Source organism: Heliangelus exortis, chromosome 4 (genome assembly GCF_036169615.1).
Source record: "Heliangelus exortis chromosome 4, bHelExo1.hap1, whole genome shotgun sequence".
In the NCBI taxonomy this organism is placed as follows: Eukaryota; Metazoa; Chordata; class Aves; order Apodiformes; family Trochilidae; genus Heliangelus; species Heliangelus exortis.
Genome location: NC_092425.1, coordinates 10,894,584 through 10,918,455, shown reverse-complemented (window position 1 = coordinate 10,918,455; position 23,872 = coordinate 10,894,584). Strand labels below are relative to the sequence as shown.

The 23,872-nt window shown below is 41.8% G+C and overlaps 1 protein-coding gene across 18 annotated transcripts in view; it reads right to left on the bottom strand.

Moving 5' to 3' along the window:
- The window catches only part of TRIM2 (tripartite motif containing 2), a 110,873-nt gene that overhangs the window by 46,448 nt on the left and 40,553 nt on the right, over positions 1–23,872 (bottom strand). For 2 of the 18 annotated variants that reach the window (XM_071742964.1, XM_071742976.1), the window contains exon 2: positions 11,733–11,886. The exons of 10 other annotated variants lie outside the window; for them this stretch is intronic. The gene's annotated coding sequence lies outside the window, so the exon portion shown is untranslated. Of the gene's footprint in view, positions 1–4,042; positions 4,140–8,432; positions 8,644–11,143; positions 11,420–11,732; positions 12,027–12,105; positions 12,288–23,872 lie in introns of those variants that run through there. 6 more of the 18 variants (XM_071742963.1, XM_071742965.1, XM_071742967.1 and 3 more) reach the window with 6 other exon arrangements.

The following is a 23,872-nucleotide window of genomic DNA, read 5'->3' as shown; positions in this document are numbered from 1 at the left end:
ACTCTGAGAAGCTGCCTGCTGATATTCTGCAAATAATCCTGCTTCTTCAACAACAACAAAAAAGTGGTATGGTGGCAAGGAAAATAAGAAAAATTCATAACATTTCCCTTGAGATTTGTTTTCTTAACGTGTTGAATGTTGGAATGTGGTTTTCTTCCCCCTAGTGAAGAGGAAATGGATTTGTAGTTCAGTGAACAGTCTTGCACTTTACCCCCGCAGCAGTTACTCCCAGCCTGTTTCAAATACTTTTATTATATGTCTTTTGACATGGGAGATGGGAGTGGAGGTTGTTATGTGCTTGGTTTTGTTTGTTTATTTTTATTACAAAAAGAACAGGCTAGAAATTGCCCTTAGAAATCTGCCCTTAGAAATTTGGTGCCCTCATCATTGCTGCTGACTTTTATGTGTCACTGCTGACTTGTGAAGTAAGTTCTGGAGAAGAAAATACACAGCACATACCATCTTTATAGTGCCATGGAAGGCTGATCCAGTCCCTGTTATCATTCCCTATAAATATCATGAGTTTTGAATAATTTATCGTTTTCCTGGTTCCAAACCCAACCTGAATTAATATGCTTAAGGAGATCATAAATAGAAATTTACAAAAAAACCCCACAGCTAATTTACAAATCAGAGGTAGGTATTGGTATATCCTTCCCCAATATTAAATAAGTTATCCAAACACTCTAGCTTAAGATTAATGGTCTGCATTGAAGCCTCTACCATAAATTGATTGAAGGGGGGGCAGTCCAATTCAGCCTGCTGTGCAAAATAGGTTTTCAGGTCAGCAGAAGAAAAAAAAAAATTATTGTATTAGCCCAAACTAAAATGGCCAGCTAACACAGTCATGGCAAATAAGACTGACTGGAAAATAAGAGGTGGGAAAGCCCCAAAATCAATTATCCAAAGCCAACATTCTGGGAATGAGGGCTAGTTTGGGAACACAAATATAGGACCAGATGGGCTGTTACAGCCATCACCCAGCTCCATGTCCTTCATTTAACTCTGGCGCCAGGAAAGCAAGTGGGATGAATCAAACAAACTCTGTCATTGTGGGACCATTCCCACACCAGGAATCAAGGGGCCTCAGTCATCCTCACAGGGCACCTTTACCTTTCCCCACTGCACCCATGCAGACCCAGCAGCTCCCACAGAGCAAGTGCAGCTTCCAATAGCCCAGGCTGCAGCTCACATGGGCTGGGAGAGCCACAGCTTCCTTCCAGCGTGGGCCTGTAGCTAGAGGGGATCTCTGCCCTGAAAAAAGTCCTGCTAGGTCCTGGTTCCTCCCCACCAGCCACAGCCTGGAGCCACAATCATTCCCCCATCTTGTGATCCAGTGGAGGAGATGCCTTTCCCTGAAAGCTTGTGACCTGACACATGGCTTGACATAGCCTGGAAGGCAAAGAACTGGAAAGGTTTGCTGGGGATGTAATGCTGGGCTGCTGAAGACATTCTCAGCTCCTCCAGCACTCATCCTCCGGTGCCTTTGCCATCATATTCTATTTCTTTCTACCTTCTGCATACACCTTGTTTAGCTTGCCAAGGTTGTGGCTTCTGCAGCACAACTGCTGCCAGCCTGGGGCAGCCTGGGCCTCCCAGCTCAGCCAGCACAAGCTTGGCTGATGTGCCTGCACTCCCTGCCTGCCTCCAGCACTGCTGTGGGAAGTCAGGCAGCAACAAACACAAGCTGGTTTTACCCCCTCTGCGTTATTCTTTCTCTTTCCCCTTTTGGGTATTTGCCAGTGAGGTGGCAGGGCTGGGCAGTGTGGTCAGAAACAAGCTCTGAATTCTGGCATTTCTTCTGCACAGCAGTGGCCTCACCTTCAGTACCACTGTTAGACATTGATGTCATGAATGAAGTTTCTTTTAAAAGCTTCCAATGGCTAAAGGCACAGGAATAACAGGACTAGAAGCCACTGCTATAAAGGGAAGCCTTGTTCGGCTTTTTTACATGTTTAATTGCTTTAACAATTTACATGTTCAATGCTTTGTTGCTTTTTCCTCCTTCCTTTCTTCAGACTCTAAACAAAGCATATTATGGGGTCAACACCTGAAATACACGGGTGGGACTCTGAAGACATCAATGCACTAATGCTTTATACTCCAAATTTGAAGAGGAGGTCATGGGTGGCATCTACCACCCCCTTTTCTTTTCTCTCCCCATCCCCACAACTTCTGCTTGCCTCTTCAGTGCCTCTTCTCCACCACCCTTTGGTGGTGCCAGTAATCCTGCTCCCATCCCCACTGACCCCATCTCCCAGCTGTCCTGTCCTTGGATAGAGAGGGGACCTGCACACATCAAAGGACAAGACCTGACAGGCTAGAGCTGGTGTGGTCACACAGCCATCCCTCAGCTGAGCTAGGATACCTGCTTTAAGGCTATTTAGTCTGAGGCTTTCACTGCCTCATTTTGGGTCAGGGTTTTGCACAATAAATTCCAACACACCCGGAGCACACTGGACTTACTGCACGTGCAAGGACAATTTGAGTACTTGCAGTGGAAACCCACAAATCCCCAACCAGACAGGCAATGCTCTCACAAATGAGATTTCAGAGAGAAGGGGTAGGATATTGGGAGAAAAAAGGGACTGCCAAGAGAAATGACAGAATTAAATGGTCACAGGTGAGGTTAAGTGACAGCCTTGGTGCTGTCATTTAGGGCACTTTCCACGTTTATTAAAAGGTCATATTCACCATATTCATATAGGTGAGCTATTTTTTAAAAATATCTGCAATGAGGTAGGTCCAAGTAATTATTTTAGGGGCTTGATGTTGTGCAGGCCTAAGTAAAAGGATTTAAAATTGCACGCTTTTCATCCAAAGGAGCAAGTCAGAGCATCTATACTGAAAATCCTCCTACCCTCATTACCTACCTAGTGCTGTTAATGTCACCCTTAAAACTGTATATTTTTACTCTCTAGGACGACCTATTTGCTGACAGATCTCTATTCAGCTTTTATACATACACAGGCTCAAACAAAAACAAGCTGAACTGACAAATAATTAAAACTGCACATCAAATAGCTGCTGATTCCACAAACATCTGCTCTGAAATGCTACTTGAAACAAAAGTGCTCCATGGAGACTCTATATGAATCACTGTTAACCCCTCCAGGCACAAGATAAGATGCAGTACAGAGGAAAAGCAGAAGATTAATCATGAATCTATTTGGAAAGATGTGCCCATATTTTTCTACATAGTGCTAGATATAAGGTATATTGAAAAATGCTTTAGATATCTTTCTCAGAGTTGCTGAGCAATGGCAAGAAAAGTAAAAGCAAGTAGGAAATGCTTAATGCTTTTGGTATTGAAGGCTGAACTCCTGAGACCATCCTCCCCACTGCCTCCTGAGACACTGCTCTGGATCTGCTCCATGCTGCATCTCTGCTTGATCTTATCTGCAACTCCTCTTAGGATACACATCCTAAGGAGGTGATACACGTCAGGTACTGGAGCGTAGTCAAGTATTCTCTGTTGACCACCACACTGTAAAGTTCCCTCACTTCTGTTTCCATTTACTTCAGTAGGATTTTGCTGACCCAGCACTACATTCAAATCAGCAAGGGAAAAGGCAGCACCCAATAATCACCACACACTACGTAACTTCTTCACAAAATTAATTTAGGGACTGCCAGGTGCTTAGAATTCTTTTCTTCCAACCTTCAAAATACTACTAGCCAGCAGATGCAGCATATGGAAAATAAACTGGAGAAGAAGAAAAAAAAAAAAAAAGAAAGTGTTTCACAGCAAGAAACAGCAGATGGAATCTAAGCGTTAAAAAAGCAAATGGAGGCAGAAAGTGAAGGAATTCATGTCCTAGTGCACAGCACACAACAGATAGGTTGCTTGAGCAGGTAAGTAATCTACTAAAAACACATCTTGAGAGAGGGACTAAGAAAAAGAGGGTAGGAAAAGACCCTCTCCAGCCTCTGAGCAGGCTGAATTCAGGCTCACACACTTTGCAGAGCTCAAAATTGTTTAAAAGGCAAAATATCAGTTGCTGCATCTTCATATTTACCTCGGCTTTTGTACAGTACCCACCTCATTTTCTTGCCCAGAGCCCAGCTGCAGTGCTACCTTCTACATTTGCGAAGACTCCTGCTGAACTGACCTGTCTTTCAGAGACAAAGTGATGTTTCTGAACTTCAATATTGTCTCAAGGTTCAGAGAAAACCTCGCTCAAGTGGTAAGTAGCAGGGGCAGAGGTTTTCTCAGGCGGGCTCTTTGTGCTGGCAAAAATGCAACAGCCTGAACTTTCACAGGGAGTAGGTAAACAAATAGCTGGCATAGGGCAGGTAGCCTGGCAGCACCAGCAACAGGAACAATGTCAGAGCAACCTTGGCAAAAAGGAGATCTGTGAGTTTTCACAATGGTTGTAGGCACAGGAGCTGAACTGAGCAAACAAGAGTAACAAAAAGCCACCCCAGAGCTCCCATGGAAAACTCGACGTGCCCAGAACCTGAGGGTGCAGCCTGTGTCCTCCTCCGCACTCACAGGGTCACTCACTCCATTTGACTTCCCAGTACTCAGCTCCAGCAGTTCAGAACTTGGAAACACCCAGTGACCAAACTTCACCCAGTAAACACGTCTTTCCAGTCCTCAGCAAGGACACCCGTTTGCTGACTGCATGCCAGTGCTCCTATTTAAAGAACTGTTGTTACGGGGAAAAGCTGAAGGCTTCCCACAGCAGAGCCCAAGTGCTCCCTGTACCTTGTGCCTTATCTGCAGAAATGGTTTGATTCCCACTGTGCGTTTCCACAGCAGTCCCACTGCAGCCACGTTAAGATGCAGTTAGCTGACTGCAAAGCTCACCATATTCCCAAGCAGGATGATTTCCAGTGGTCCTTTCTTGGGACCTACCAAGCAGCTACACCGGCTCATCCCAGGTTTTCCCTAAGGTTTTACCTTGAGGTAGTAGGTTTTGTACCTCATGCAAGCTGCAAAGGAACAGCACGACTAAAAGTTGTCCACCTTTACTCCCCATCTCCAAAAATAACTCGCTTAAGCTTTCTCTTAGACATCTTTCCCAGGTTCTCATCACACAGGGCTGGTTTAGGCTGGATGCCCACAGCTCCAACACAGGTGTTTTCAGGCTATTCATAAGCAAATATGCAGCACTGATGTCAGTCAGACATCTTCAAAGCTTCATTCTCACAAGACCCTCATCCCTGTCATCTGGGTCCCTCTTTAATGGGCATCACAAGTTATGAAGCAACAGCTAATGAAAGAAGAGGAAATTAGAACCACACATGACACAATTTTAAGACTCTCATAAGATGAACTGGTATACAAAGCACATTCTTTGCTATATGAAAATGCATCCATTTTACTTTACAGAAATATGCTACATTTTTAAGTACCTGAAAAGCAAATTAGGAAACAGTCTAGAAAACAGTAAGTATATGAACGCGGATGTATTTTAAATTAAAAAGCACCTGGAAAAAACACTAGCATCAGGACAGCTGTGAACAATATTTTCTTAAATCAGCCCCTTTATCATTTGGATTGGGATAGCACCTGGAAATCTCTTCCAAGTACCAGAATTCTACTGTGACAGGCACCATCCACACAGAACACAGATCATGTGCAAGCACAGGCAGCCCATATCTTAACATCTCATACAATTCAACTATTGCCATTTAACCATATCTGTGACATGAAGTACCCTTCTACAGTAGAAATTTTCATAGCCAGACATTAATTTGGAAAAGGACTATTTTTTTAAAGAAAGAGGTGCAAGATAGTAGCCTAAATAACTTGAATCTTTCGTAGTCAGAGAAAAGGAGCAGATTTTAGCATCCTTTTCCAAACTCTAAGAGTGGATATAAGTACTGCCTGACACTTCAGAAGGAGTCTATCTATAAGGTCCCCCCAGAATCTTCTCTTCTGGTTGAGCAACCCCAGCTCCCTCACCCTCTCCCCATAGCAGAGCTGCTCCAGCCCCTTGATCATCTCTGTGGCCCTCCTCTGAACTTGTTTCAGACGATCTCTGTCCTTGTGGTGGGGACACCAGCACTGGACACACTACTGGAGGTGAGGTCTCACAAGTGCAGTTGACTGTAGTAAACAGTAAACAATAGTAAGCAAAAAAACAATAAAGCCCATGAGAGGGGTATGTAAAGCAACCAGCTCTAGGCCCTGATGTTACATGTAACTCAGAAATCCTACAGGAAAACCAGGTACATGCAGGACATCAGACTCTGCACTGTCTCAAGCACTTAACTTCTCTAACTCTGTTACGATGTATTCCAAATAATTTAAGTGCTTTTGGAAGCCTGGTGATACAGCAAGCAGTAGATTTTTGGTAGGTGGATCATGATGTACTCTGGTGTGAAATTTTATTCACAAATTTATTTTCATTCACAACTTGTAGCTATTGCTTGTTACTCTCTCTTTTTCTTGGCTACAGATGAGAAACTTCTTTTAAAGCTTCTAGTAATGTTCTGGATACTCTTTCATCCCCTCAGCTGTGAGACCCAATGCCCCAGGCTGTTGCAGTTGTTAGTATTTTACAGGCATTCAAGGGGAGAAGGGAAAAATAATGGCAGAAAAACTGAAAATATTTTAAAATAGACATTACTTCTACCAGAAGCAGAACTGGAAGCACAAATCATTGAATGAAAGAGCATTCTGGAGAGTACCATGATATCTCTGATCTGTTCTTATGCCCTTCTGTAGGCATCCACTGTCAGCCATCACCCAAATTATAAGGCTAGGCTAGATTTACTTTTGATTTGACCCAGACAAACCTTCAAAATACTCAGTGTAGACATCACAGGAGCTGCAACAGCAGCCACTCCCTTTTGGCAATGTTAATGGACACTAATGGCTCCATAAGGCTGGTTTTAGCACTTCGCAGAGCCCTGCCATTTAGAGCTGTCAGGTGAGACAAATCCATCAGACAGCTTCCCTAATACACCAGTGTTGCATGAAAAATGCCTCTCAGGGCCAGAGCACCTTTAAGGCATACACCCACTTCAAAGTCATATAACAAGACACACAACAATGGAGATAAATCACCATCCCAAGAAGGGAGCCCTTTCATTGAGAGTACAATACTAACCTAGCACTTCTACTCACTTCCTCCCACCTTTTTACATTCACTTTATCCTTAAGAAGGAAAAAAAAAGAAAAAAAAAAAAAAAAAAAAAGACCCTTCTAGTGATACTTCAAGAGTGATTTTATTCTAAAATTAATGCCATAGAGTTTGGTGAAATCAGGCTTTGATTGTTATCCTGGTTCTCCTAATTTAAAAGTTTAGAAGTTGTCCACCTTCCTCAGTAGCTGTGAACACCTTCAGAGCAGTCCTGCAAAAGCACATCCAAGAAGAGAAACAATGATTTTTGTTGAGAGCATTCAAGAGCAGATAAAAATCTCTCTCAAAAGTTAAATATGGGAAGAAACCTGCCTGCTCTTCTGCTTGCTTGTATTCAAGACTGTGCAATGTGTCAGCTTCTGGTAAGAAAAACAAAACCTTTAGACTTTGGAAGCACAGGAAATGGAACTACTGACTTATTTTTTGTAAATTCACCTTATTGTACAAAAAACATTTTTGCATGTACCAGTCTAGTCTGGGTTTTAATTTTTTTTTTTTCAGAATGGAATCTTGAAAAAGCTAATTAGAATGAGGAAGATAAGTGATGAGGAGGTTCTTTGCTTACACACAACATGTAGGGTAGTTCTAAAGCAGTCCTCTGTTACATCAGGTCTTCTGTATTCTGTGTAATAAAGGATTGCTCTTACCTCTGCTGAGAGAATTTAAGTAAATTATTACATTCGTGGACTAAAGGGAAATTATTTATCTGAACAAGTTTGTATTTCACAATCAGAATTTATTTTCAGCTTTTTTAGATGCAAGGCAAAAACATTATCCTTGCATATTTGATTAATAGGATTAAATCTTCATGGGGCAACAATTTTATTTCTTTATTATAAAATACCTTCTGGACTACGATGCAGAAAAATCAGTTGTTCCCCAGACTACACAGAGCAGACTGAGAATTAAGCAGTAAGTAAAGAGAAGAGCCTGTTTTTTATGGAAAGTCCAGCTAGTTTGAAGCATGTTGGGAAAACCACACACTAACCTATATCATAGTATTTCCTCAGAGTAACACTCAAGATAAAAAAAAAAACCTCAGATGCTATGAAATTAGGCTTTGGCTCTATCTGATTTTTGGGCAATTACTTGAGCTCTAAATATCAAATTAAATCTGCTTTCAAGATAACAACAACAAAAAACTCCTGCAGAAGCTTATCTGGTGGGAGCTAATCCCTGAAGGTCTTACATTAGTACTTCCACCAGTATGGGGATTACAGGAGAGAAAGTTGTAGGAGGGTATTTCATTAATACTGTTTCCTCTCTAGAAAAGGAAGAAAAAATACTGTGCAAATGTAGCCACAACATGCCAGTTCTTCCTCTTGGACAGTTTACCTATGCTGCAAAGGGCTTGTTCCTCAGTCTTGAGTTTCCATTCCTGGGGGGCATTTTAGTTCCAGAGGAATTTGTAAGCAGCCTGATTCTCAGTATTTACAACATGTAACTGTTCTCAGAAGAACAAAGGTGGCCTTGAAGACACCTGATATCACTGACCATGGTGGCATCTGCTTTTTGGGAAGTCCTGTTTCTCCCAGAGTATGCAACTCTACATTTCCAGAATTGAAGGAAAAAATCACCAAGAACAGAAAAGCTCATGGTAGCACAGAGCACATGGCTTTATCTGATAAAAAAAGACAAAGTCCCAGAAATACACTGATCATACTATGTTTAGGCATACTAATAACATTAACACAAATAAATCCATATGGGATCAGGAGCAGGCAGATTCTACTGAAATTTCACCTCATGCATTTAAAACCTGATCAAAACTAAGTGCATCTACTCCAACCTCTATGTCTCTTTCACAGTGGGCATCCACCCTGGCATAAGGACTGAATATCACCATCCACCTAATTAATTGCTCCTAAAATGCATCCAAAACTGGCAATATTCAGAGGGTTTTAAAGTGACAGAGTATGAACAATACTTTTACACATGAGCAAAAGTGCGGACCATAAAAAACCAGAGTTGTCCATAGTTCTTCCAGGGAAATAGACGTTTAGGGTATACATGAAACAGTACATTTTAAAGTCATTATCTTTTCCTACTGTCAGGACATGTTTTTAAAGTTATTTAAATCTAGATTTAATACCTAGCAGTGAAACACCAGGCCATTCCATCAGCCTTTTTCTTTGTAAACTATTGTAGCAGCCCAGCTGCGCAGGATATATTTTGATGCTTGTGTTAACAGGATCACCATGTAATGTAAGAAGTGCCAGAATACAAGCTGCTAACATTTTTTTACATGTCTATGATTAGTCTCCTTAATTTAGCGAGGTCTCTTTTAACCCTACTGCAGCTAATGAATAATAAGATGGATGGAGCCAGCAACATCTACCTGCCACACTATCTCTTCAGGACCTCAAGAAGTATATTCCAATTGCTATTTCAGTTCTTCCCTTTGAATGGTATTTGCTTTAGTTATTGCCCTGAAGTCCAGCTTGTAAGTGGGAAGGCTGCCTGGTTGCCAGCAAACCTCTCAATTGACTAGATCCTTAGCTGTCCCCACATGGTACTTTAGAGTGACATTTATTTCACTTTATGCTACTCCAGTTACAAACTGTGATCCAACTAAATTGCTGACTTTCCAGTAAATTCACCTATAAATAAACAATGTCCAATCCACAAACATCAGCAATGACAATCACAACCTGCAGTCTCTGGAAATACCATATCTGATTTTTGTTGAAAGTGTAAGACAAGGGTAGGATCTGTAATAGTGGATTTCAATGTGGCAGCCACTGGAGTTCATAAGAAGATTAATATCTAGCTCCCCCATCCATTACACAAAGAAACCAAAGGATTTTTCCCAGCTGGCTGAAATAAAGATTTTCTAATTTTTCCCTTTTCCCAGAAACCCTATAATTTAACCTAGAATTGGTTCTGTTAGAAAACCCACTTCATGTTTCCTTCTGACCCTCAAGCAGCATATGTTAGTGGTGCTCCTTGAAGCAACAAAGTTCTGTTCAGGCTTCTCCCTGAAGAAATCCAGGGTTTGTTAAAGGTGTATCAAAGCTGTTTCTCATGAAAAAGGATGAATCTCAAGGACTAAAGGGAGCCCTCAATGAAGAAACCCCAAGCTGTTCTTTATTAGCCAAACTGTGGGCATTGCAGGCCCAGATCAGACCAGGGGGTTTCTTTGCAACTCAAGTTTGCCAAACTTTTTGGCAACAAAAAAATTTAAGGAAGCCTTTGGTGTATGGTAAGCAGGTTCAGATGAGGGCCAAAGCACAGAAATCTTATTTCATTTTGCCAGCAGCCAACAGAATGATTCCCCAAAAAAACCCTCTCTGGAAAGAGGGACTAAACTCCTTTTTCTGATGGCTTTCTTTTCCAGCAGGATGATACAGTCACAAAACCAGGTAAAATAGCTTCATGGTACCTTCTCTCTACAGTCATTCCAGGCTTTAGATATCATGAGGCCATCTTTCAGAAAATTATGGGACTAGCTTTAAAATAAACAATTTTATACAGATTTTAACAAACCAAACCTTTTAATATGCTTTTTAAGCCATACAGTTTCTCTTTCCAAGCTTGTTTCAAATATTTATATTGTCCAGGTCTCATTAGTATTGCTAGTCAATTTAATTTCAGTTCTTACACAAGCAGCAATGTGGAATTTTAAGAAAAAAAATTCTGATGATAAAATCACAATAGGTGGCCACAGAACTGTTATCCAGGTAATTAATCCATTGCCCTCAAAGATAAAAAAATCCAAGGCTGGAACAGAAACCAACTTTTCTTATGCAGCATTCCTATATAAGAAGTATTTACTTAGTCACTGTTGTTTCACAACAATTTTCTTATTTTTCCACATATAAGTGAACATTTATGGAATCGTTTTGGCCTAAAGAGTATTTGCATTCAGGGCAATTTTTATCTCATTCTTGGTACACTACATGCTACATTATCTTTCTAATTCCTTGTTTTTAATTAAACCTATCAACCCGCATGGCAGTCTGCCTAGACTGCATTTTGAAAATAATAAAATAGAGCCAAAGGGGGGAAAGTCAAGCAACATAAGCAACCAACAGAGAGCTACGTACCAGGTAATGGCTCAAGTTACACTCCACAAAAGCACAGCAGAATGCAGCAATATTCATGCCCACTGCCAACTTCAAAAAAACCGTGAAAAGCAAAACTCTCCTTGATAAGGACACCTCGGCGTTATTTGCCTTTGAATAAACATCACTACTCCTTTCCTAGGCAAGCTCCTTGGCTCTGTTTCAGTTACTCCTTTTAAATATTAAAGAGCAGGAAGCATTTCTTTTCCCTTGTCACATCCTGTCCTGTTTACACAGCGTCACACACAATCCCCTTTGAAACGCGGGCTCTTACGGCGAGCCCGACACACGCAGCTCCGGCAAAACATTCGCTCTTGTCTCTTGCCAGCTACAAATGAATTTCTGTAGAAACGCTGCAGAGGTTTCAAGGTTTCGACAGGCAGCTAAAATGGAGCCAGCATGTCAGGGAAAGGGGATGTCAAACTGCTCGGCTTCCCCAGTGCCGCCCTGACTTAGAGGAGAAAAAGAAAGACAAAGCGATTGCTGTGAAACCCCTTTGCTCTCACAAAATACTCGAAAGCAGGAAAAGCACACGGAAGGTTACGAGAGGAGTGTTGGAAGGGTCACTTACATTGCTCAGAAAGGCAGTGGGAAAGGGCTTGCTGCGGCTTCTTCGTTATTTAACACTGGTGTTGGCAGAGCAGACAACAAACAGAAGTTCGCCTAAAGCAATCTCTCCTTTTAATTCTTTCTTCCTCAGCTCATTTACTCCGGAGTCTCTCAGCCTGAGGAGATCCGATCAAAAGTTTATCCCCTTGCATTTCCGAATGATATGGCCGACTTTCCTTGGACACATACCAATGATGCAGTAAAAATAGACAAAAGGGGGGGGAGGAAGGGAGGGGAGGGAAGAAGCAATCTAGCTTGAGCCTGAATCTTCTTAACTCGGTGTTTTCTGTAAAAGCTGCTCTTATGTCAAAGCTCCCATCCCTATACTACCTTACCGAGCACCGAGCCATCCGTCTGGTTTTCATCATCTGCAAATTACATGCAAACCGGGGAATATATACGGCCCGGTTTCAGCAGAACTGCCCGAGTATCAGCCTTACAAGTAACCTGAGGTACAAAGGCTTTGAAAATAAACAGCCAGCCCCACGCCGGGATGTTCTCCCGCCTGCAGCTGACTGACTGCTCCTCAGGAAACAACCCAACCTTGCAGCCCCCCCTCCCAGCACCAGCAGCCGCCCTGGAGAAGGGAAAGGGGGGGGGGAAATTCCAATGCATCACTTGAAACAGTTCCAGCAGTTTAGCAAGTCACTTAAAAACAGCCCGGTTTTTATAAACAGGGAAGGGAATGTTGATGCACTTCACATCCTTAAAATTCTTCCAGGTGGGAAGCAAATGTTTTGTTTGGGGAGGCTTTGCTTACAGTTGGGTGGGTTTTTTTCTCTAATAAGGCAGCACACAGCTGGTTGATAGAGAGCCACTAGCTGCAAGACTGGACATTTTACCAAACATATATCAAGCAAAAATTTCAAAAAGCATCCTGTGAAGGTTCATGGCCTGAAGCTCCTAAGTCACTTTCAGTCTCTATTTCCAGCTAGTTAAAGGTCAACTGCCCAGCTTACATTCAGAGGCTTCAGGGGTCACCTGTATTTCTGGACACCTCAAGGCTTTTGAGTCAGTATTGAATAACATTTTTTTTCCCAATAACAAATTGGGAAGCTTATTTAATAATGGATAAAAAAGTTTTGCTATTGCTAAAAACTTAAAGTTGTTATCTGAATGTTCTTTTACTTAAAAATACCGGGTTTTATTTAGTCTTTAGTTTTGCCAGAGGACTTTTGCAAGATCTCTGAATAATCTTGCTCTATTTGAACGGTGAGAACCTACAAAAGAGGCAGCTTTCACTAAAGCCTGGGTGAATCAGTGCAGTGAGTCACTAACAAAATAAAAACACCATTGTAAACACTCTGCCTAAAAGTCCTGGGCCTTGTCCCTTGCTCAGTTTTTCATCTTTGCACATTTAGGATTGTGCTGCTTGTCTACTCTTTTTATACTTGAATACAGGATTGGCATGACTGGTTTGTTAATGTCAAAAGCAGTTAAATTATTTTTCTAAATAAATATTATAATACTAATTAAAAAATCAAGACTTACTTTACCTAGGAAAAGTAAAGGAGAAAATTATTAACTTGTTTTCTTTGCATGTATTTTTGCCTATGCTGTCACAATTCCTCTCAAAAGTTGCACTGAATCGTTTCAGTCACATCAGGGAGAATGCTAGAGATCTCAAAGGTATTTTATTCCCACAGCTTTTGTGAAAACAGGCAGCCCTCCAGATGAGTGAAATACAATCCAGTGATCCAATGTAAAAGGCTACATTTGAGCTCTCTTGTATTATTAGACACCAGAGCACCCCACACAAACAAGAGGTACATGTGAAGACATTTCACCAGCCTTACTGCTCAGCTGCTGCCACAGTTGTGTCTTTGGCCTGCATTCCATCAGTTTTCCTCTCCTCTGTGCTGTTCTTCCATTAAGGAAGCAAGCAGCAAAACACTTGAAATGCAGACATCAGATGAAGCAAATAATATTTTTTGAAACAGCAGTAAACTAGGTTTATTAAAAGTTGAGTTCTTTTTCTCCCACTTTAGTAGAAAAATGACATGAATTTACTACATCTTGTTTTTATCAGGACTGAGATTTTCCATGAAAACAATGGACTTGATCCCGACAGAGCAGACTTTCAGGTTTGGGGTCAGAAATTATTTCATGGGGTACAGCAGAATAGCCTTTGTGTGCTTTCCTGGACATCTAGGCTTTCTTCTTCATTGGATTATCACAGGACAGATGAATGACTGTTATCTTTGAAATAAGAACTGGGTTTTTTTTTGTTTGTTTTTTTTTTTTTTTATTTATGAGACATGTTATGATGACTGAATGTTTCCCCCCCCTCAGAAGCAAATGCATTAATTCACACTGGTATCTCTTGGGTACTCTTCAATGTATCTGTTCACTCTGTAGCAGTCCATTTACATCAAAGTCTGCTTTCACAAAAAGTAACTCTGTAACTAAATGTAAGGGAAATTTAAGATTCAAAAATAGAAAATGATGATTTTAAATGACCTTGCATTTTCCAGGCTTCAGGGATGACTCCTATTCATTATACTGTTCTCCCTTTTTTTCACAGAATCACAGGACTGTTTTGGTTGAAAAGATCATCAAGTCCAGCCAGTAACCAAGCACACTGCCAAGTCCACCACTTAACCATGTCCCTAAGCACCATATCTACACATCTTTTAAATACCTCCAGGAATGGTGACTCCACCACTTCCCTGGGCAGCCTGTTCCTGGGCCTGAAAGTGCTTTCAGTGAAGAAATTTCTCCTAATATCCAATCTGAACCTCCCTTAGTGCAACTTGAGGCCATTTCCTCTTGTTCTATCCTTTGTTATTTGTGAGAAGAGACCAACACCCACCTTGCTACACCCTCCTTTCAGGTAGTTGTAGAGAGAAATAAGGCCTCCCCTCAGCTTCCTTTTCTACAGATTAAACAGCACCAGCTCCATCAGCTGCTATTCATAAGACTTGTTCTCCAGGTCCTTCACCAGCTTTGATGCTCTTCTTTGGATACACTCTGGCACCTCAATGTCCTTCTTGCAGTGAGAAGCCCAAAACTGAACATTGTATTCAAGGTGTGTCCTCATCAGTACGATGGGATGATCACTTCCCTACTTCTGCTGGCCATGCTGCTTCTTATACAGGCCAGGATGCCCTTGGCCTTCTTGGCCACCCGGGCACACTGCTGGCTCATATTTAGGACATCCCAGGTCCTTTTCTTCTGGACAGCTTTCCAACCACTCTTCCCCAAGCCTGTAGGGTGGCATGGGGTTGCTGTGGCCCAAATGCAGGACCCAGCACTCCATCTTGTTGGATCTTACACAACTGGCCTCAGCCTGTCCAGATCCTTTGGCAGAGCCTTCCTACTGTTAGGCAGATCAACATTCCCACCCAACTTGGTGTTGTCCACAAACTTCTTGAAGATGAACTTGATCCCTCTACACAGATCACTGATAAAGACATTAAAGAGAACTGGCCCCGGTACCGAGCCCCAGGGAACACCACTTGTGACCAGCTGCCAATTGGGTTTAACCCCACTCATCTCACCTCTTTGTGCCTGGCCAGCCAGGTTTCTTACACAGCAGAGTGTAACACCAGTCTAGGCCATATACAGCCAGTTTCTACAGGAGAATGCTGTGGGAAACAATGTCAGAAGTTTTGCTGAAGCCAAATTAAACAGCATCCACAACCGCTCCCTCCCTCAGCCACTAAGTGGGTCACCTTATCAGAGAAGAAGATCAGGTTAATCAAGCAGGACCTGCCTTTTATGAATCCATGCTGACTGGTCCTGATCACCTGGTTGTCCTACATTTACCTCATGATGACACTCAAGATAATCTATTCCATAACCTGCCTTGGCACCGAGGTCAGACTGACAGGCCTGTAATTCCTCAAATCCTGCTTCTGGTCCCTCTTGTAGATGGGCATCACATTTGCCAACCTCCAGTCAACTGGGACCTCCCCAGTTAGCCAAGGCTGCTGATAGATGATGGAAAGTGGCTTGATGAGCCCTTCCACCAGCTCACTCAGTACTCTTGGGAAGATCTCATCCGTTCCCATATACAAGTGTCTGTCCAAGTGCTACATCAGGCTGCTCTGTTCTTCAGCTCCTCTTTCCTGTAGTCCATGTGGGATACCAGCATCCTGCTGTCACTATACAGCTCCTGCCTCCAGACAGGCTACCTGTGTGTCCCCTCACTGCTGCCTGGATATTACTAAGGCATCATTTGATCCCCACTTTGTCACACTCTGTCTCCATGAAATTTGAGGCAGTCAAGCACCATGTTCCTGTGTAGCACAGGGATGTTAATTTTTTGGAGAAATTCAGATATTCATCAATTTGACAGTGAGAGAAAATATACTGTAGAAAGCCACCTATAGGAAAAACTGCAACAAAGAACAGTTCAGATAGGGAAACAACCTGCTAGGAGTAATTTGCCTTCTAAGAAAAAAGGCCATTCCCTTTAGGATGTTTTCAAATGTCAGCTACAAAATAACCCTGTTATTTTCCATGTAAGTAGAAAACAACCCTCATTTTCCACCAAGATCAACTATGGTCACGATGTAAGTAGAACAAGAGTAAAGTAGGATGCAGCTTAGATACTGATTATACTGATTAGATACAGCATAATAGATACAGTTTTCTTGACAAGTTTTTTTAAACCTCATGGCATGTTCACTAAATCAAGGAAAAAGTGCCTTTCTTCAGTCAGTGACATACAGGTTGTGATGCACAGTAGGTGGCAGAATATGTTTCTCTCTTGGTCTGGATTCTGTTCCCATCTAACCTAGTGTGGTTGTCTTGGGACTGGTGAATTGCAAGGGTATAGATGAAATAAATCTCTTTTCTATTCTGTTCTTTTGCAATTTAAATACTGAGAAAGTGAAAGGTGAAAGGTCTGGGTTTGGTGGAGGATGCACCTTGCTATTTAATTTGAATCTGTGAAACTGCCTGAATGACAGAAGCTCAGGATGGCAGATTAAAAAGCCAGGAATGCACCCCAGCTATGTGCTCACCTTTCCTATTAGCAGCAGACTACTTGGCGTAGAATTTTAAATATGTTTATGCAGATTTCTAGTTGGTCATAGTCTAAGTCCCAGATGAATCTTCTGACGCAAACAAGCCAGCAGGCTTTGTACAGACAGAAAAACCACAAGTCTGATAAACTGAGACAAATCTACCCTTGGAGGAGTTCAAGGCAAAGCTTCAGTTCACTTAATGGTGATGAAATAAAATAACACAGATTTTGTCACAATAACCCATTTTTTAAAGACAAATCAACTGTGACACTATAAACCATTGTAGCACCAGCACTTTAAAGACAGCATATCTTGGGTCTGGGTTCAGATACTAAGCTTGTATTCAGTTGGTTTGGCCTCATTTACTACATATTTTATTTTAGTACCTCAGCTTGGTGTCCAGTGACTTGAGTTTGGCATAAGCCTGTGCCCCTCCAGAAAGCCATATAATTGTCAGCTGATCTTCCAAAGAGATAACACAGTGTGATAATCCTTTGCAGCCTGCTACTACTGTTAGATGAGGACCAGGCTGCTTCAGTGCCTTCTGTATTTTCCTTTATAATGTATGTATTTTGCTTTATAGCTTATCACTTGTTTTCCACAGAAAGAAAATATGCAGCTCAGACAAAACCATAACGCATTATAAACCTGATGTCATCATTACAGAAGCCCCATGACTGCTGCTGTTTTCTCTGCAGCCTGCAGTAGCCCCTGGCTGTCCTGAGAAAAAGAGAGAATAAGTGTAGCACTAAGCCACTTTTTCTCATCGACTCTAACATCTGTGACTGAAGGGATCTGGGCTTGCCTGAGGCACATGATCTCATTCGGAGAGATTTGGTGACAAAGAGACATGCAGCCAAAACCTTCTAAGTGAGCAGGAGTGGTGGTCCCTTTTTCCCACCCTGAAGCTTTGAGTACAGGAGTTCATGGCTGGATATTGTGTACTCTGTAAGTAATAAGCCAGCAAACAGTATGGAATGCATATGTCCTGCTGGTTTTCATCAGGGGAGGTCAAACATTGGAAAGATGTAATTTCAAATACAAATATCAGGCTTTTTTTCAAAGGTTCCCTTTCCCCCTCTGGCTATGAGCTCCCACTTCTCACCTTGCTCTGAGGCACTTGCTGGATTCCCAATGAACAGATTACATTTCACTGCCAGATAGAAAACTGACCCATAACAAAACACATCCATTTTCTGCAGTGTGAAGTGAATAAACTCACAGGGGTCAGCTGTGAAACAACAGATAAGCCAGCCCCAAACTCCTCCTCACTGGAAACTTATTTCCAGCTCTAAGTAACACTTGTGTGGCAACCATGACCCTTAAAAACTGGCATAGACTCAGTCTGTACCAGGATCATGCTTCTTCTCTGTGCTGCCCTGAATCGCAGTTTGCTGCTCTCAGAAATTAACCACCAGCTGATAAAACTGCCATGTCTTACTATTAGTGTTTTTCACAAACTTTAATCCACAAAGTAAGCTCTCTTTAAAAAAGCAAGTAACCAGGAAACACTGATGTCATACATTTTCATACGGCTGCATTCATGAAAAGTTCTGAACCAAAAGTAACGTGTCCAAATCCCCCTTTTTGTTTGAAAACACCGTTCATCCAAGAACCAGATATGTTGCCATGTGACCAGGAACACAAAGAAATGAGCACATGAGGAATCACAGCTAACAGTTCAAAAGCAGCTCTGGGCCTGAAGTTGGTTCACAAGATATGTGTTGAATACTGGACACTTTGTTTGCCAAGAGAGACAGAAAGGGCTATATTTTCTAAAAAATATACCACACTTACATATTTCTTGGCTTAAGTCTTTCTCTGACCTCGCCTGAAGCTATGCATGCTTACAGCATGCAGAGGGATAGTATGTGCCTGGTTTATCCTGGACTTGTCCTACTTTTCTGCCTTCAAGTACAAAAAAAAAGAGGAAAAAGAAGGTATGTTGACACCTGAGAAGCCTGACAGTCAAGGGGAGAAGAAACAGCCTGATGTTTCTCAGCCTGCAAACACGGGGCTGTAGTGAGGAAGAGTAGAAAAATAGAGCAAAAGACTCTGGGGAAGCTTTTAAGGACTGCAAGGTGGGAAGAACAAGCATCTTAAATGGTATGAAGCACAGAGGTTTCAGGAGGATGAGATCTGTTGAGGCCTGGAAAAAAAGGCAGCTCCAGGATGGGAGGGGAGGAGTTGTGGCAGAAAGAGGAAGTCTTTGAACTATGTGGTTGAAGCAGGGGGACATGGACTACAAGTAGGGGATGGATGCTCCACACTGGCATGAGCTGCAGACCAGGTCTAAGGATAAAGAGCCTCATGCTAGGAGACATTAAAAGACAGAGTGAAAGACTGAGAGGCTTGAGGATATGCAGAGTGGGAATAAAAAATACCTCTACTGAGAGTAACCTTATTTATGTACCTGCACACATATATGAGAATGCTGCTCCTGATCTTTCTACTCACAGGATAATTTCTTCCCACTCCTGTATCTTCATTTTTACAGTCAGAGCCACACATAGCCCTGGCTCCCATTTTCTTTTCTGTCTATTGGAGTGTGACAACATAACATTTTCCACAGCCACTGTGAATCAAGGAAATGTTCTGATGTAGCTCTGGGTCCCAAAGTTACAGCAATGTCAAGCATAGATTTCAAAGTGATAGAGGAGAGCAGAAAATGGAGAGAAGAAAGCAGACTTCTCTGGACAGATCATCTCATGAAGACAGTGTCTGAAAACTGTAATATGATGAAAGCTCAGCCACTGCAGGGCTGGAGTTAATATTAACCTCATCAAATAACTATCAACTTGCTTTTGCAAATTCTAAGACTAATTGAACAGAAGGCCAAAGGTACTGCTCTAAAGTTAAGCATCACGACGAGAAGCAGAAATTAAGCCATGCATATGAGAAAAGATTGTAATTCTCATGGTCCCTTTTCAGTGCTCAAAAAACCAGTCCCACTACTGCCTTCAGTGGGAGTTTTACCAGAGTGAGACCTGCAGAATTCCATGCCAGGATATTACTATAACAAACATTATAGACTAGGTCATAGTGTACCTTAGGGAGCATTAAGTACAGTGTTAACTGAAGATGCTGTGTAAGGAGAAAGGAAGCTCCATTATGATTGGATTTCATGAGAAAAGCTGCAGTGCAGTCCTTGAATCTTAATGGGTACTATGCTTCTGAGTTTCACACGCTGTGAACCAGCAGTGGTAAGAGGGAAAGGCTGAGGACAGCTGTGATAACTTTTTTAGACAGCAGCGACCAGAACAGGGCACAGCAAACTACTCACTCAATTAGGAACATTTTATGCTATGAGCTTAAACTGCTGCTTTCTTAGACCTTTGGCCCAGCTAAATATGCAAAAAAGAAGGAAACTGAAATATTCAAGACCCCCTTCATCGATGAAGGAACAGTGGCATCTATAATATTTCCTGCCTACTTGAGCACATACAAGATACAATTTGCATTCTGGGCCTGAGAGGGAAGCTCAGAGAGGAATCTGGGTGGGCCATCTGGAGGCTGCAGTTGATGTTATACCAGCCCTGTATGTACCCCCAAGACTGTGCATTTTACACACTACCAAAGCAAAGCAGCAATGCAGACAGCCTCTTCTGTAAGCCAGGGATTCCAGGAAGAAGAAAGCTTAGGGCTTGCCTATGGAGTCCAAGGGAACATCTTCCCAGCATTGGAGCACAGCACAGGCAGTTTAAGTCCTGTTTCTCTTTCAGTCCTTTTAAGTCCTTTTCTCTTTCAGCATTGCTGGCCTGCTACATCAGGCAGGACAGAGTCCAAGAAACCAGTGGGCTCTGGTAGATACAGATTTAAGGCAGCACAGACCCAAAGACCACTCAGCCACTGCAAATCACTCTCTGCCACAGGCAAGGAAGGTAGGAAGTCATCCCTTTTCTTTCTGTCGTGACCTGTTTTCTATTATATTTTAGGCAGGCCACCCTACAGAATAGTGCTTTCTCTGAGTAACACCACCAAAATAAAATGCATGCGTTTGGAGAAGACCTTCTGCTCTTCATGAATGAGCACGACCTGAGTACTACAGCCCTGCTGGCATTTCTTTTTTTAACAGAAAAAGCTGCATGCTTAGCATTTTCATTTTTTTAGAACCAAGCAGTGTGTTCCACTTCAGTGGCAACAACGTCCCTTACCTAGGAAAGTACCTAATACTTAGGAAAATGGACCTGGAAAAAAACCACAAAACAATAATGAAACAAAAACCACAAACACAACAGACCAGAAACAAAGACCACACAACACAATGAAGGATTTTAAAAGCTTTCATGTGTATGGGTGAAAATTGAGGATATAAGCACAGAGGATATTAATCAGTTCAGATTCAAGAGAGAGGACAACTTATCTCAGGAGGATGAGGAGGGATTGTTTGCATATCTCAGCCTCTATCCTTATAGAGATCTGAGTACTCATGGTGAATGACTTTGCAAGGAAGTCTACCCAAACCTGATACAAGGGTCCCACAGGTGTTTTTATTCAGGCCCTCAGTCTTTTTCTTGTTACCTGTCCGTTCAGTTTTCTAGTCAGACTCAAGCAGCTGATAGGAGAGAGGTACATTTCACTCACAGGCTCTCTCTTATCATAACTTTAATTGATGTGTCTCAAGCATATAGGACACATCAGCAGAGCACCTGCTAATAAGCCAGAACTCTGAAATGAAAAGCACCTTTAAAGCCTCTTGCTTTCACTAAAAATTCAAATGCTCATTGTGTCACGAGCTACAGATCCAATAACTGAAAACTCTTATTAATCTAGAGGGCTGTTCTTTCCCAAGGGATTGATCAGTTCTGGGAGCTGGTCTGACATTCTGAAGGGCAAAGAAGGGAAAATCCAGTAGATTAGATTTAATGTTACAGGCTTTGTAATCTATTAACTGTATTTGGGAAATACTGGTAAGAGGTCATGGTAAAAGGTCAGGGTTTGATTCAACCCTAAATTAATACATTCTGTTAACTGCTGAATAACTGAACAATTGCTATACTGCAAGTGTGCCTGCAAACTAAGGATTCAGCCACAGGAAAATGCTGGCAAGGTATCACACAATCAACACAGAGTGCACCTACAGAGCCAAGGGAAGAAAATGAACTGCAGTAAAAATTCAGCCCTAGGAAGCAGATTCTATTTCCAACATTTGTTGCATATTCCATTTCCCTCTTTTGTAGATTGGGGATGATATGCTTATCTGCTTCCCAGGCTATCTGAAAACTCAGCTAATGAATGTTAGTAAATAATTTTGTTTTCACAAACTGCCTACCATCTCAGAATCAGAAAGTAAGCCAATAGCATATGCTGTTCAGAGTAGTCAGGGTTTTTAATGAAGGATGTTGATTCAGCACCCTGTTTTAGCAAGCCCTGTGAATACATCTTGAAAATTATCTCTCTGGGAGGAAAACAAATCAATTTTAATCTTCTGCCTGCTTACTCTGATGGAAATCAAACAGGGACAGTCTGCCTGTACACAGCAAGCTACGTTGTGCTGAGCTTGTGATGCACAAGTGAATTCTTTCTTTAGTCCAGAGGGAGACAATGTGGGAAGCATCTTGATTATTCCTAACTATGGACAGAGGGAGCACAGCAAAAATTTCTAGGTGTGTATTTATGCCTGATGTGTATCTCACAGCTTTCATTGTTAAATAAGCACTGAGATCCTGCTTTCTTAACATACAGAAGAAAACCAATTTAATTTTCATCCTTGCTCATCAAGGCTAAGCATCTATCTGCTGTTTACAGAGAGTGACTGCAAACCTCTGGCTTGTATTCAGAACCTGGCACAGAAGCAGCTTATTGCTGTAATTAGCTTTAGTTCACAGGCTACCATGAATGCACTATATTGCTGTAAAACATCAAGACTCATCTGGTTAAAATGTACTGAGTACAAATGCTGCCCATAATTGACCAGTTGCACTTCAAAGTTTCTGTCTAACTGCCTCTAAGCCACTGCTTCCCACAGATAACCTACACATATACATACATATTTATATATATAGCTTGACTGGCTCTCTGCAATTCAAGACCCAGTGAATGATGCAGTCCTTAAAAGCATTATAGATGAGTAGGAGAGTTGAGCCAAAGGTCTCCAGACTGCATCAGGCCTGTCTGCAGAATGTGTGCACAGCCCCAAAACACAAAAACCAGCAAGGCAGGGAGACAACACAACCCCCAGGGCATCCCCCTATTTGGTACATCCACAGGGGGCAAGTAAACAAGCTGAAAAGTACACAGAATCAGGCTTTGCTTTGGATTTGCTTTCTTTATATATATATATCAAGGCTAACAGAGAACCGATTGAAACTGAGAAGTAAGGTTTTTCCTGTAATTTTTAAGAGGCATAATGAATACACTTATTAACAGTGACAGCTCCTTTTTTTGTCCCCCCCAGGTATCTTGAACTCAAAGCCTGAGCTGAATTTTCTGGAGATCCTGGCATTTCTGGCTCAGGAGAGAAATTAAGAAGTAGCCTATTATGACTATTATATATGTGGACTACTGTGGCAATATCAAAGTGCTGCCATATTGCCATACAGGACATTTCCAGATATGTCAAAAATAGGAAGAACTAAAAATATTGCTACAGAATACTCTGCTTGAGGCTTCCCGTTCATTTTTAAACTCAGAGCAGTTTGGATAAGCAGGCAAATGATGAGTTATTTCTTTTAGCCACCCTGAACACTGTGAGGTACACATAATAATCCCTCGAAATTACTATTTACATGATCTGATAGGATTATGTAAATAAAGGAAAGGAAGAAAAAGAAACAATATAGTACAGTGACCCCAGTAACAGACCATTGAGTGCTTACACTTACTTTGCTCTATGGTCACAGCAAAGTCACATAATCTGTCATATATTGATTCACTTATAAAATGAGATCTGTAGATAAGCTCCTCAGCTACCACAAAAAATCTAGACACAGACTTGCCAAAACTTCAGGGGCAGACAAGTTCTGAGTTTCTGCATGGCATCCAACTCTGACAGGGACATTAAGATTTCCTTCGCTGATGTAAAAGGTAAAAGAAACTCTGAAAAGTCCGTCAATATTTGCAATGCAGGATTAAGCTGAAGACTATTTTTCAGACACGGAATATTTTATTTAAAATTCTGAGCATCAGA